This window comes from Hevea brasiliensis, chromosome 16 (assembly GCF_030052815.1).
Source record: "Hevea brasiliensis isolate MT/VB/25A 57/8 chromosome 16, ASM3005281v1, whole genome shotgun sequence".
NCBI classification, from domain to species: domain Eukaryota; kingdom Viridiplantae; phylum Streptophyta; class Magnoliopsida; order Malpighiales; family Euphorbiaceae; genus Hevea; species Hevea brasiliensis.
The window spans coordinates 70,134,923-70,150,700 of NC_079508.1; the positions used below are offsets into that span (position 1 = coordinate 70,134,923).

Genomic DNA, 15,778 nt, shown 5'->3' on the forward strand with positions numbered 1-15,778 from the left:
ATGAGCAGAAAAGTCCATTTTACTCCAAGTCTGCCTAGATTTCCTGAGGGTCTACTTAACCATAAGTAGACAGTGTAACCAGAGGCTGAAATTTGCTAAGAAGCTGCTTAGGGTTAAGCAGTACCCTAAGTAGACTGCCAGAACGTGAATAATGCTGCTGACTTGGATAATTTTACACCTCATTTTCTATCCACTCCTTGGATCCTATTCACTTTTAGGGCAACTTTTTGGGACCATATAAATTCATCATTTCCTAGTTTTTGCCATAAGAGGAAACGGGGGAAGAAACAAAAAGGAAAGAAATATAAATAGAGAGAGGGGGAGGACGCCATTTTTCTGAGGAGGAGCTGCTGCAACCATCTTTTGGAGCTCCAGAAACCAGAGTTTTGGGTTCTTCTACCTGGGTTTTTCTATTTTACTCCTCTTATCATGTTTTCCTTTACTTTTCCATCAATCTTCCTTGTAAATACCAACATGAATGAGTAAACTCTTTGGATTTCAGAGTTGGGAAAATATGTTTTAGATTAATTTGTGGATTTAGGCTGGATATTTCCATATTTTATATAAATATGAGTTTTGATTCCTTCCTTGTGTGCTTGTTTTACTTGCCTAATGTTGGTACCCATTGGGTATTGTGTTAATCTTTGATTGAAAGACTGAAAAGTGAAAGTCATTGATAGATAATCAAGGATTGGAACTTAAAATTACTTATATTTAGAAATAAACTAGGGTTTTAAGAGGAATTAATGATTGATTACAAAACTTAATGGGTTTTAAATTTATCAAATGTCGTATGAAAGTAGGTTTGGTTATTTTAGAATACACTTTGGTTTGTTTGAAAAAGATATCAAAGGAATTTAGAATCAATCACCTTCAAACTCTATTTTCCCTTAAAATTGAAATACCCAAGACAAATCCCAATTAATTTATGCATAAACCCCCAACTCTGGAATCACTTTTAACATAATTAGACTTTGATTTAAATTACCCATTATTAATTTAGTTTAATTGCAAACTAGATTTAGAATTTATTTGTTTGCTCTTTATCCATTCCAAGTAGATTAATCAATTTACTTTGCTCATTTACATTTACCATTTATTCATCAATCATTAGCCCAAATAATCACTTCATTCATAGTTTGGTACTCAAATGGCAAATCCTCGTGGGAACGATACTTAATTCATCACTCTATTACTTGAGACTACCCGTATACTTGTGGATTCGCCCACCAAGTTTTTGGCGCCGTTGCCGGGGATTTGATTTTTGTTTGATATTGAACGATTGTTTGTTTGGTTAATTTGGGCATTTTATTTTATTTTCTTTTAGCATTTTGCTTTGAGAATTTGTTTATTTTGTTTTTCAGGTACTTTATTTTATGAGAAGGACAAAAAGTGAAGAAATCAATTTATTCTTTAATCCAAAAATAGAAAAGATAGCAAGAGCTTTAAGAGCAGAATCTAAGAGGAGAAAAGCTGAATTTAAAGCTCAACAACAACAAGAAAGAGCACAAGAGCAAGAGCAATTACAAGAAAAAATGGCCAACAACAATAACAACCATTCTGTGAAGGATCCTGCCTATCCTAACATTGGGGATTTCATGCCAAGTATCACAAGACCAAGAGTAGAAGCTAATAATTTTGAATTGAAACCTACACTGTGTCAGATGGTACAACAATCACAATTTGGGGGAAGTCCAAGTGAAAGTCCACATGTGCAACTAGCACACTTTCTTGAGATCAGTGATATGTTGAAGATAAATGGAGTTTCTGATGATGCAATTCAACTCAGATTATTTCCTTTTTCTTTGAAGGACCGAGCTAGAGAGTGGTTACATTCTTTGCCACTGGGTTCTATCACAACATGGGATGAACTTTCTCAAGTATTTTTAGCTTAATATTTTCCACCAAGCAAGACAGCTAAGCTAAGAAATGAGCTAACTTCTTTCAAACCTAGAGATGATGAGAGCTTGTATGAAGCATGGGAGAGGTACAAGGATTTGCAAAGAAGATGTCCACATCATGGGATTCCTAAGTGGATGCTTGTTCAACACTTTTACAATGGAGTTTCACCAGCTATTAGAAGTACAATTAATGCATCTTCTGGAGGTGATCTTATGGAGAAATCTGAAGATGAAGCTTTTTCTGCTCTAGATAAAATTGCTTATAACAACTACCAATGGAGTTGTGAGAGGAATGAGATCAAGAAACCAGCTGGTATGTTTGAGCTTGATGCCATGAATATGATTAATGCTAAGTTTGATGCTTTGACAAGAAAAATGAACAAGCTAAGCATGAAAGTAGATTCTTTAGCTAGAGGTTCTAGTAATTTAGTAGAAGTTAGAGCTGCAAATGTCAATTGTGTAGTTGATTCTTCTGCACTTAGTCAAGATTTTCAAGTGAGCAAGTGGATTATGTGGGGAACTATAATCAAAGACCAGGTGGTAACCCATTTTCTGCAACTTATGATCCAGCATGGAGAAACCACCCCAATTTCTCTTGGGGAGGTAGACAAGGACAATACCAAAATTTTCAGCAACCTTCTGGGTATCAACAACATCTGAATTTTCAACAGAATAAAGGTCCTCCTCCTGGAATTCCTAAACCTCAAAATGCACCTGCTCCACCTCTACCACAACAAGCACAACCAGACAAGACAGCTAGATTAGAAGCTATGACTAAGACTCTACTTGTGAGCCATCAAAGTCAACAAGATATGATTTCTCAATTAGCATCTAAAGTAGATTAAATGGCAACACACAACAAGATGTTAGAGAATCAAATAGCTCAACAAGCTAACTTTTCAAACAATAAAGAATTTGGGAAGCTCCCTAGCCAACCAGAAAATTCAAGGGAGCATTGCAAGGCTATTACATTGAGAAGTGGAAAAATATTAGAGAGTGGAGATAAAAAAATTGAAGAGAAAATTGAAGAAGAGAAAAACAGAGAAGGAGAAGAAGTTAGAATTGAAGCTAGAATTGAAGCTGAGAAAGAGAGTTCAGTGGAAGAAAAAGGAAGTAAAGAGAGAGAGAGTAAAGAGAAAGAACCTAAATATGTAGCACTTAAAGCCTACACGCCACCTTTACCATTCCCACAAAGATTTCAGAAAGTGAAGTTGGATAAACAATTTGGAAAGTTTTTGGAGGTATTGAAGTCTTTGCATGTGACTATTCCTTTCACTGATGCCTTAGCACAAATGCCTTCATATGCTAAATTTTTAAAGGAGATTTTGCCTAACTAGAAGAAGTTGGAGGAATTTGAGACCGTAGCTCTCACAGAAGAAAACAGTGCTATTTTGCAAAATAAACTTTCACCCAAACTGAAAGATCCTAGTAGTTTTTCCATACCATGTCACATTGGGGATATCAGTATAGATAAGGCTTTATGTTGTAACACCCCAAAATTTTATTATTTATGAGTATTTTTGGTATTTTAATTTTATTTGAATTTTAGGAATTTTTTTGAGATTTTTCGGATTTTAAAAATCTGGTTCGATTTTCCGAAAATATAAACTTTGATGATTTTTTAAAAATTAATTTAAAGACCACGTGGCAAAACTAAAAATATATTTGGAGTCTACGTATTTTTCTGAGTTTTACGGAATTTTTTTCGGAATTTTTGGACCTCGTTTTCGGTCCCGAGGCAGAGTAAAAATTCAAAATTTTGTATTTCGAATCGAACCGGCCGAATCGAACCGGACCGGATCGGACCGATCGAATCGGACCGGTCTCTTCTCTTTTTCTTCCTCCCGCGCGCAACGCCCTCTCCTCTCTTCTCTCTCGTTTCTCTCTCCTCTTCGCCCCTAGCCGCCAGCGACCCGGACCCGGCCAGCGGCGCCAGCCGACCGGCCGGTCGGGCGGCGCGCTAAGCAATGGAAACGCCGCGAACGTCCCTGCGCGGCGCGCCCGACTTCCTCGGCCAAATTCGGCCTATCCGGCCACCAATTGGACCGGGTCTTGTGTCCAAAATCATCTACTCGGCGAGAGCTTTCCATAGACACCAAGAACGCCGAAATCCATCGAGCGGATTGTCCGATTTTTGCTCGGGAAGATTTTAGCCCATTTCGACTTTTGGGCTAGATTTCTCGAAAACCGTGAATCCCACGAGGAAACCGAGGCCACCAGCACGCTCCATTCGTCGAGAGCTTCGCAACGACATAAATTTCGAATTTTTCCGACACCGTTTTTCGGTGGGTCCCACGGAACTTCGCAGTGTATTTTCGAGCATTAAATGAGCTTAGAAAATTCTGAAAAATTTATGTACTAACCCCCGTGTTATGGGCTTCGTGTAGGTATCCTCGATTCGCGGAAATTCGACAGTTGATCGGGTCTGCAAAATTCCGGCCAGACAGACCCGTTACCGGAAAAGTCTCCGAATTGGGCCGAGGTTTTGGCTAGCCCCCCATTGTCAGACGTCCCGAGCGCGTCCCCGAAGTCGGAATCGGCAAAGGTAAACCCGAACCTAGTTTTTACGTAATTTTCTAGTGCTTAAATAGGATTAAAAATCCATAAAATATTCGTGGTAGCTTAGAAAATTACGATTCTTTTTGCAATAGCTTAGTAATATTGCTAAGGACTGCGGGGCAAAGTTTTATAATTTTTAGAGCTTGTTTGGGCAGTTTTTGCAAAAATGATCAATAATAAGGACTAAATTGAAATTTTGCGTATTGTGATGGGTGATTGATTTGATGGGCCCGGGAGAATGTGTGATATGATTGAAGCTGATATATGGATTGTGAATATAGCAGTGCGTTATTAGCCCTTTTGCAGGGTGGGTAGGTCCTTGGTATAGGGGAGACTCTGCCGGATTTTCGGCTCGACTGAGGACGTACTTGATCATGTTCTTTGTTTGTATTGAGTCAAATTTATTAAATAGATGTAATGTAATTGTCAGTGAGCCGATGACCTTCTTCCTCGCCCGGCCGCCCACAGTAATTTGTCGTCAAGTTTGTGAGTAAAATATTAATTTTAATTGTAATTTCGATATTATTATATGTTTAGCATGCCCATGCATCACTTATATGCATATATTTATGTAGTTAAACTCTAGGCACGGTTTATGATGCATTGATAAATGTTAAAGTGCCATGTATGTTGTTGTGGTAATTTGGAGCAGTGTGCGTGCGTTGGCGTGCGTGTGATGTGGTGTGGACTATGGATAGGACAGGTAGACACGGCTTGAGTTCTTCATGGGACCGGTCCTTGGGGTAGACACGGCTTGAGTTCTTCATTTGGGACCCCGATTTGGTATTTAAGTGGAAGTCCGAGCTGAGTTCTTCGCTGGCACTAGGTTGGATTTAAGAGAGCTGTATAGGGGATCAGCTCCCATATATTATGATTGATGTTACAGGGTGCGTGAGTGCTCCAAATTACCTTTTTGATGTTATGATGTGAAAATGATGTGGATGTTGCATTTCACTCTACAGGGTGCATTAGATTTAGATAGTTATAGAGATTATGGTTAAAATTGATATTTTACTCTCTGAGTCGATCGCTCACTCTGTTCAAAAATTTTACAGAGCCACGGGAGGATATTTTGTTAGGTTAACCTACTTTTCTACCTCATGAGTTGTTTATCTATATTGTGTAATTTTAATTACTCCTATAATTTCCGCATGTGTTAGCAGTAATTTTTTTAATTTTGTCTGTAATATTATTATCATGTTGGACCTGTAAACTTAATATTTTAAGTCTGTTTTGATGGATTGGATGAGGCAGCTGAGCTCCCATTTATTATTATGTTGATGAGTATGTGGAGGGTGAGCCGAGCTCCCAAGGGATTGTTTATTGTGTTTACAGTTCTGGTGAGTCGAAAACTCACCGTTGGAAAGTCCATTTTATGGCCGGACTCTGTCCGTTTGTTTTCTTGAAATTGGGCCCAAATGGGCCTTAGAGTTGGGTAAATGAATAGTTAAGGCTTACTACGAGCCTCGGGGGCTTTAGGCTGGCCTGTGTCCTAGTCTTGTCAGGCCCATAGGTTGGGTCGTGACAAATGTGGTATCAGAGCTTAGGCTCCAGATTCTTAGGGAATGTTGTCTAAAGTGTTGGGAAGAGTCTACTAGGAGTCACATGCGGAAATATAGGGTCCACATTCGTCTTGCATTGTCATCTTTGCTTCTAGTTTATGCTCCATATGTTATGTATAAATATGAGTCTATAGAGCTGTGTAATGTGCAGTTTTGAATTTTGTGGGCTAATCTTTGCTGAATTTCGTGAAAATGCGTAGAAGCGGGAGAGCCGCCATTGCACTGAGCAGATGTGCCTGACGAGGTGTCGGCACAGGATGAGGCGCCTGCCCCGAGGAGGCGGGGTAGGAGGCCTAGAGCTGCTCAAGTAGAGGAGCAGCCAACCCCAGTACAGGAACAGTCCTTTATGGCACAGGGTCCCATGGACCCCATGGCAGCTACTCTAGCTGGTCTACAGAGAACCATCGACATGATGGCTCAGTATATGGTCCATCCTCCACAAAGCGGCTCACCGCACCAAGAGAGGAATCTTACAAAGCAGATCATAAATTTCAAGAAGTTGGTGCACGGTACCTATGATGTGTCGACGATGCATATCGGTTTTGGATTCTTGTAGACAGCGAGAGCAATTACGATTGGTGATAGAAGATAGATATAGTGTATTCAGCACGTCATCCCGCCCATGCCTAGACAATGGATGAATGACTACGTGTTACCCCGGATGGAGGGTTTGACATGGGCTCAGTTTGTGGAACTGTTCATCAATCGGTTTGTGCCAGAAAGCTTCAGAGATCAGAAACAGTGGGCCTTTGAGGCCCTAAGACAGAATGGCAGGTCTGTAGATGAATATGCTCTGCACTTTACGAATTGAGCAGGTATGCCCCTTCTGCTGTAGCTACTGATACTATGAAGGTGAAGAGGTTCCTAAAGGGGCTTGGCAGAGATATGCAAACCCGCCATGATGTCCGATCATCTTTTGATGTGGTGGTTGATCGAGCTAGACAGATTGAGATCGATTATCTTTGTAGATGACAATGGAAGAGCAAAGAAAAGCAGAGCGAGGGTTCTTGGTGTTCCCCACATGGGTACTACGGATAGTGGTGGCCAAACTACTTACAGAGGAAGAAGCGAGAAATAAGAGGAGTGGTTTTAGACACAAATCCGAGGGTTCGCACCGAGTGCAGATCCAGCGGTGGTAACGATTCGAGGCAGTTCTGGCTCTGGTTCAGGATCCTCTTTGGCACCGTGTGCACAGTGTGGAAGAGGACATTCAGGACCTTGTTTGATGGGGTCAGGAGTATGCTTCAGGTGTGGCCAACCAGGTCACTTTGCTAGGGATTGCCCCGTGTTCAGCGAGCCACAGATGGGGTCACAGGGTTTTGTTGCTAATATTCCTCGCCAGTTGTATCCGGGTACTTCCAACATGGCAGGCAGTCAGTTCAGTGGCCAACAGGGCCGAGGACAAGGGGGGCGTGGATTTGGAGGCAGATCAGGAGGTAGAAGCGATGTCGAGTTACGCCACTCAGGGTAGGGGTCAAGCTCGGGTTTTCACCCTGACCCACCAGGATGCTCAAGCTTCAAATGCAGTTGTGGCAGGTATTCTTCTGGTCTGTTCTTATGAGGCTCGTGTTTTGATAGATCTGGGTGCTACGCACTCATTTGTCTCCCCTGTGTTTGCCATGAGATTGGGTAGAAACCCTACAACTTTAGAGTGCCCTTTGTCAGTAGCTACCCCACTTAGTGATAACATAGATGTAGACATAGTATTTCCGGGTAGCCCAGTGGTAGTGGATGGAAAGATCCTCCCAGCAGACTTGATTCCTCTACCAGTAATGGATTTCGTTGTAATCCTGGGGATGGACTGGTTGGCAACTCATTATGCCACCTTAGACTGCAGGAACAAAAAGGTATACTTCCACATATCTGGTGTGGAAGAGTTTAGCTTTGATGGTGACAGGAGCGTGGCTCCATATAATTTGGTGTTAGCAATTAGTGCCAGAAAAATGTTGAGGCGTGGATGCCAAGGGTATTTGGCATTGGTGAGAGATACATCTGTAGAAGGTGTCAGCATGGAAAATGTTCCTGTTGTCAGAGAATTTATGGATGTCTTCCCAGAGGAGCTTCCAGGGTTGCCACCAGGAAGGGAAATAGAGTTTTGCATTGATGTTGTGCCGGGTACAAACCCCATATCGATGCCACCTTACAGGATGGCACCAGCAGAATTGAAAGAGCTGAAGGAACAACTACAGGAGCTTTTGGACAAGGGTTTTATACGTCCGAGCACTTCACCTTGGGGCGCTCCTGTTTTATTTATGAGAAAGAAGGATGGGTCATTGAGATTGTGTATCGACTACAGACAGCTGAACAAGGTGACAGTGAAGAACAAGTATCCACTTCCTCGGATCGATGATCTGTTTGATCAGCTCCAAGGAGCTAGATTCTTTTCCAAGATAGACCTGCGATCAGGCTACCATCAGTTGAGAATCAGGAGTGAGGACGTGTCAACACGGCATTCAGGACAAGGTATGGTCATTATGAGTTCTTGGTGATGTCTTTTGGACTCACTAATGCACCAGCAGCCTTTATGGACTTGATGAACATGGTGTTCAAGCCATTTTTGGACCGTTTTGTCATCGTATTCATAGATGACATTTTGGTATATTCTCGGACCGAGGAAGAACACGTGTGGCACTTGAGGATGGTGTTGCAGACGTTGAAGGAGCACCAGCTATATGCCAAATTTTCAAAATGTGAATTTTGGCTAGAAAGCATCTCATTCTTGGGACACGTGGTTTCTAGTGACGGCATTCAAGTGGATCCCAAGAAAATTAAAGTCATGGCGATTGGCTTAGGCCTACAACGATCGAGGTGCGAAGTTTTACGGGTTTAGTAGCTACTATAGGCGTTTTGTACAAGATTTCTCCGGGATAGCGGCTCCCTAACTAAGTTGACCGGGAAGAATGTTCCATTCATTTGGACATGGATACCGTGAGGTGAGTTTCGAAGCTTAAGGAGTGTCTAACCACGCCCTGTGTTGACACTACCGTGAGTGGTGAAGGATACACGTGTATTGTGACGCCTCGAGTTGGCATAGGGTGTGTTTTGATGCAGAATGGAAAGGTAGTGGCTTATGCTTCAAAGGAGCTGAAGAGGCATGAGCAGAACTACCCCACCCATGATTTGGAAATGGCGGCTGTAGTCTTTGCACTAAAAATCTGGAGACACTACCTGTATGGTGAAGTGTGCGAGATATACACCGACCACAAGAGTTTAAAGTACATCTTCCAACAGAGGGACTTGAACTTGAGACAGAGGAGGTGGATGGAGCTTCTGAAAGACTATGATTGCACCATCCAGTACCACCACAGGAAGGCCAATGTTGTGGCGGATGCCTTGAGCATAAAATCTTACGCGGTTTGGCGCACGTTTGATGAGGAAGAGACCATTGATTCAGAGGTACATGAGTGATGGATCAAGGTTTAATCCTAGATCTTTCAGATGAGGGGTATTGTTGGCTCACTTTTCGGTGAGGCGGACTTGAGAGACAGAGTTAGAGTTTCCCGGCCACGAGACCAACAACTGATGAAGATTATAGAAAGAGTACAGCAAGGTGAAGGTGGTGAGTTTGGATTTGCCAATGATGGTGCCCTAGTGCAAGGTTCTAGGATATGTGTGCCCGATGTGGACAACCTCAGGAATGAAATCATGCGAGAGGCACACTACACACTGTACAGTGTCCATCCAGGTTCCACCAAGATGTACCATGATGTGAAAGATAGCTATTGGTGGAATGGCATGAAGAGGGACATCGCAGACTTTGTGTCCAAGTGCTTGACTTGTCAGAAGGTGAAGTTTGAACACCAGAGACCGTCAGGGAAGCTGCAAGAGCTCCCTATCCCAGAATGGAAGTGGGAAATGATCACTATGGATTTTGTGACTGGGTTGCCTCGTACCACGCGAGGATATGATTCGATATGGGTAATTGTAGACCGCTTGACCAAATCAGCTCACTTCTTACAGTAAAGACTACATACTACGTGGCACGGTATGCCGGCTCTACATTCGAGAAATAGTCGATTGCATGGAGTTAAACTTCCATAATATCGACAGAGGGCCCCGTTCACTTCTCGGTTTTGGAGAAAGTTGCAGGAGGCACTTGGCACACAATTGAACTTCGATGCTGACTTTCCACCCTCGATGACGGACAAAGTCGAAAGGACAATCCAAACAACTGGAAGACATGCTTGCATGAGTGTCTTGGATTTTGGAGGTCAATGGGATGAGCGGCTAGCTTTGGTGGAGTTTGCCTATAACAACGATTATCACTCCGGCATAGGGATGGCACCCTATGAGGCATTATATGGAAGAAAGTGTAGGTCTCCTCTGTATTTGGGCAGAAATGGGGAAGCAAGGGTGCATGATGTAGACCTAGTGCGGTACACTTGAGGTAGTTCCTTTAATCGAGGAGCAGCGAGGCGGCTTTGATGAAGCAGAAGAGTTATGCACGGACCCAGACGGAGGGATGTGGAGTTTGCGATGGCGACTATGTATTCTGAAGGTATCTCCAATGAAGGAGTCATGAGATTCGGAAAGAAGGGCAAGTTGGCACCTCGGTATATTGGACCTTTTGAGGTTACGGATAGAGTTGGAGCGATTGCCTACGGTTGGAGCTACCACCCAACCTTTCTCACGTTCATCCGTGTTTCACATCTCCATGCTCAGAAATACATTCCCGATCCTTCTCATGTATCTGATAGGATGTGATAGAGCTAAAGGAGAATTTGACATTTGAGGAGCAACTTTGTAGCCATAGTGGGCTACCAAGTAAGGCAGCTAAGATCCAAAGCAGATCCCTATGGTTAAGGTTTTGTGGAGGAGTCGATCGGTGGAAGAGTGCACTGGAGTCGAAGCGGGACATGCGTAGCAAGTACCCTTACTTGTTCAATGTATAATCATGTACTTTATTCTGCCTTGTGTAAAAATTCGAGGACGAATTTTCTGTAAGGGGGGAAGAATGTAACACCCCAAAATTTTATTATTTATGAGTATTTTTGGTATTTTAATTTTATTTGAATTTTAGGAATTTTTTTGAGATTTTTCGGATTTTAAAAATCGGGTTCGATTTTCCGAAAATATAAACTTTGATGATTTTTAAAAATTAATTTAAAGACCACGTGGCAAAACTAAAAATATATTTGGAGTCTACGTATTTTTCTGAGTTTCTGATTTTTTGTGAGAATTTTTGGACCTCGTTTTCGGTCCCGAGGCAGAGTAAAAATTCAAAATTTTATATTTCGAATCGAACCGGCCGAATCGAACCGGACCGGATCGGACCGGTCGAATCGGACCGGTCTCTTCTCTTTTTCTTCCTCCCGCGCGCGACGCCCTCTCCTCTCTTCTCTCTCGTTTCTCTCTCCTCTCCGCCCCTAGCCGCCTTGACCCATTGACCAGCCCGGCCATGAGCGTCGCGCCCAGCCGGCCAGTAGGCGGCGCGCTAAGCGGTCGGAAAATGCGCGCGGCGTCCCTGCGCGCCGCCTCCTCTTGACTTCCTCGGCCAAATCCGGCCTATCCGGCCACCACTTGGACCGGTCTTGTGTCCAAAATCATCTACTCGTGAGAGCTTTCCATAGACACCAAGAACGCAGAAATCCATCGAGCGGATTGTCCGATTTTTGCTCGGGAAGATTTTAGCCCATTTCGACTTTTGGGCTAGATTTCTCGGCCGTGAATCACGAGGAAGCGAGCCCACCAGCACGCTCCATTCGTCGAGAGCTTCGCAACGACATAAATTTCGAATTTTTTCGACACCGTTTTTCGGTGGGTCCCACGAAACTTCGCAGTGTATTTTCGAGCATTAAATGAGCTTAGAAAATTCTGAAAAATTTATGTACTAACCCCCGTGTTATGGGCTTCGTGTAGGTATCCTCGATTCGCGGAAATTCGGCGATTGATCGGTGCGCAAAATTCGGCGAACGGACGTTCTGGAAAAGTCTCCGAATTGGGCCGAGGTTTTGGCTAGCCCCCCATTGTCAAACGTCCCGAACGCGTCCCCGAAGTCGGAATCGGCAAAGGTAAACCCGAACCTAGTTTTTACGTAATTTTCTAGTGCTTAAATAGGATTAAAAATCCATAAAATATTCGTGGTAGCTTAGAAAATTACGATTCTTTTTGCAATAGCTTAGTAATATTGCTAAGGACCGCGGGGAAAAGTTTTATAATTTTTAGAGCTTGTTTGGGCAATTTTTGCAAAAATGATCAATAATAAGGACTAAATTGAAATTTTGCGTATTGTGATGGATGATTGATTTGATGGGCCCAGGAGGGGCTGTGTGATATGATTGAACTGTTGATATATGGATTGTGAATATAGAAGTGCGTTTTTAGACATTTTGAAGTTTGGGTAAGTCCTAGGTATAGGGGAGACTCTGCGGATTTTAAACGCGACTTAGGACGTACTTGATATTTTTCTTTGTTTGTATTGAGTCAAATTTATTAAATAGATGTAATGTAATTGTCAGGTGAGCCGGGACAGCCTTCTTCCTCCGCCCAGCCGCCACAGTAATTTGTCGTCAAGTTTGTGAGTAAAATATTAATTTTAATTGTAATTTCGATATTATTATATGTTTAGCATGCCCATGCATCACTTATATGCATATATTTATGTAGTTAAACTCTAGGCACGATTTATGATGCATTGATAAATGTTAAAGTGCCATGTATGTTGTTGTGGTAATTTGGAGCAGTGTGCGTGCGTTGGCGTGCGTGTGATGTGGTGTGGACTATGGATAGGACGGGTAGACACGGCTTGAGTTCTTCGCTGGGACCCGGTCCTTCGGGGTAGACACGGCTTGAGTTCTTCATTTGGGACCCATTTGGTATTTAAGTGGAAGTCCGAAGTGAGTTCTTCACGGCACTAGGTTGGATTTAAGAGAGCTGTATAGGGGATCAGCTCCCATATATTATGATTGATGTTACAGGGTGCGTGAGTGCTCCAAATTACCTTTTTGATGTTATGATGTGAAAATGATGTGGATGTTGCATTTCACTCTACAGGGTGCATTAGATTTAGATAGTTATAGAGATTATGGTTAAAATTGATATTTTACTCTCTGAGTCGACGCTCACTCTGTTCAAAAATTTTACAGCCACGGAGGATATTTTGTTCTGGGTTAACCTGCTTTTCTACCTCGCAGGTTGTTTATCAATATTGTGTAATTTTAATTACTCCTAGAATTTCCGCATGTGTTAGCAGTAATTATTTGAATTTGGTCTGTAATATTATTATCATGTTGGACCTGTAAACTTAATATTTTAAGTCTGTTTTGATGGATTGGATGAGGGAGCTGAGCTCCCATTTATTATTATGTTGATGAGTATGTGGAGGGTGAGCTGAGCTCCCCAATGGATTGTTTATTGTGTTTACAGGTCGGGTGAGTCGAAAACTCCCCGTTGGAAAGTCCATTTTATGGCCGGACTCTGTCCGTTTGTTTTCTTGAAATTGGGCCCAAATGGGCCTTAGAGTTGGGTAAATGAATAGTTAAGGCTTACTACGGGCCTCGGGGGCTTTAGGCTGGCCCAGGTCCTAGTGCCGGTCCGGCCCATAGGTTGGGTCGTGACATATGTGATCTTGGAGCCAGTGTTAGTCTAATGCCATTGTCTATTTATGAGAAAATGAAGATTGGAGAAATGAAGCCTGCCACCATTTCACTACAGTTAGCAGATAGGTCTATTAAATTTCCAATTGGGGTGATTGAGAATGTTCCTCTGAAAGTTAGAAAGTTTTCATACCAGTAGATTTTGTAGTATTAGAGATGGAGGAGGATGTACACATTCCTATTATTCTTGGTAGACCTTTCCTTGCTACTGCTGAAGCTGTGATTGATGTAAAAAATAGAAGGTTTACATTAGAAGTTGCGAAAGAAAAAGTTGAATTTAATTTGTTTCAAGCAATGAAAAAGAAAGATGATTCAAATTCATGCTTGAGAATTGATGTGATAGATGAAGTGGTCAGAGAAGTGCTCAAAAAGCAACATCCTAAATATCCCTTAGAAACTTGTTTGGTTTATAACATCAAAAAGGGGGATGAGATTGAAGAAGCTGCAGAATATGCTACAATCTTGAAAGGAAATCCACCTTTGCCTATGGCTAGAATTGAGAAGATTGGAGATTTAAAGCAAAATACAACTTCATCATCAATGCTTGAAAAAAGTGAAGCACCGAAGGTAGAGTTGAAACCTCTCCCAACAAATCTCAGGTATGCTTTTCTTGGTCAAAATTCTACATATCCTATGATTGTTAGTGCTAAACTGAATGATTGTGAAGTTGAAAAATTATTAAGAGTTCTTAGAAAGCATAGAAGGATAATTGGTTATACCATTGATGATATTAAAGGAATACATCCTTCTGTGTGCATGCATAGAATTTTGTTGGAAAATAATCATAAAGCCTCTAGAGAGTCACAGAGGAGATTGAATCCAAATATGAAAGAGGTTGTGGAAAAGGAAATCTTGAAATTGCTTGATGCAGGTATCATTTACCCTGTTTCTGATAGCAATTTGGCAAGTCCAGTTCATGTTGTACCCAAAGAAGGGGGCATCACAGTAGTGAAAAATGAAAATGATGAACTAATACCTACAAGAACTGTAACTGGATGGAGAATGTGTATAGACTATAGAAAGCTGAATAATGCAACTAGGAATGACCATTTTCCATTACCATTTATAGATTAGATGCTTTAGATATTAGCTCATCATTCTTATTTCTACTATTTGGATGGCTATTCAGGGTTTTTTTAGATCCCTATTCACCCGAATGATTAGGACAAAACCACCTTCACCTGTCCCTATGGTACCTTTGCATGTCGAAGGATGCCATTTGGACTATGTAATGCCCCAACTACATTTCAAAGATGTATGATGTCCATATTTTCTGACATGATTGAGGATATTATGGAAGTATTCATGGATGATTTTTCTGTGTATGGTAAATCTTTCGATGAATACTTATCTAACTTGTCTAAAGTTTTGAAGAGAAGTGAATTTTAATTTAGTTTTGAATTGGGAAAAGTGCCATTTTATGGTATAAGAAGGAATTGTTTTGGGACATCTTGTTTCAAACAGAGGTATTGAGGTGGACAAAGCAAAGGTAGAAATTATTGAGAAAATGCCACCCCCGACATTTGTGAAGGGAGTGAGGAGTTTCCTGGGGCATGCTGGATTTTACAGGAGATTTATCAAGGATTTCTCTAAGATTTCTAAACCTCTTACCAATTTATTGAGTAAAGATGTGGAAATTCATTTTGATACTGATTGTATGAATGCTTTTTGCAGGATAAAGGAAGCTTTGACATCTGCTCCTATTATGCAGCCACCCGATTAGTCATTACCTTTTGAGTTGATGTGCAATGCTAGCGATTATGCCATTGGGGCTGTTTTGGGACAAAGGAAAGATAAGAAGGTGTATGCAATATATTATGCAAGTAGGACCTTAGATGATGCTCAAATAAATTACTCTACTACAGAGAAAGAGTTTTTGGCAGTGGTATTTGCAGTAGATAAATTCAGGTCCTATCTTGTGGGGTCTAAGGTAATAGTGTACAAAGATCATGCAGCTATCAAGTATCTCCTTCAGAAAAAAGAGGCCAAACCTAGGTTGATAAGGTGGGTACTACTCCTTCAAGAGTTTGACTTGGAAATTAAGGACAAGAAAGGAGTAAAAAATGTAGTAGTAGATCATTTGTCTAGATTGAGGCAAGAATACGGAGATAATTTGGGGAAAGAGCTTCCAATACATTATTATTTTCCTGATGAGCAGCTG

The 15,778-nt window shown here is 41.7% G+C and overlaps 1 long non-coding RNA gene and 1 other non-coding gene across 2 annotated transcripts; one reads left to right on the top strand and one right to left on the bottom strand.

The window, feature by feature from the left end:
• Positions 1–1,919: 1,919 nt before the first annotated feature.
• Positions 1,920–2,026, bottom strand: LOC131175038 (small nucleolar RNA R71). Its single transcript, XR_009145197.1, has one exon. It is a non-coding gene; the product is annotated as a small nucleolar RNA R71 (small nucleolar RNA).
• A 1,911-nt stretch (positions 2,027–3,937) lies between these two features.
• LOC131174497 (uncharacterized) lies at positions 3,938–12,815 on the top strand. Its single transcript, XR_009144815.1, has 3 exons — positions 3,938–4,186; positions 4,289–4,446; positions 12,481–12,815. It is a non-coding gene; the product is annotated as an uncharacterized LOC131174497 (long non-coding RNA).
• The last annotated feature ends 2,963 nt before the right edge of the window (positions 12,816–15,778 follow it).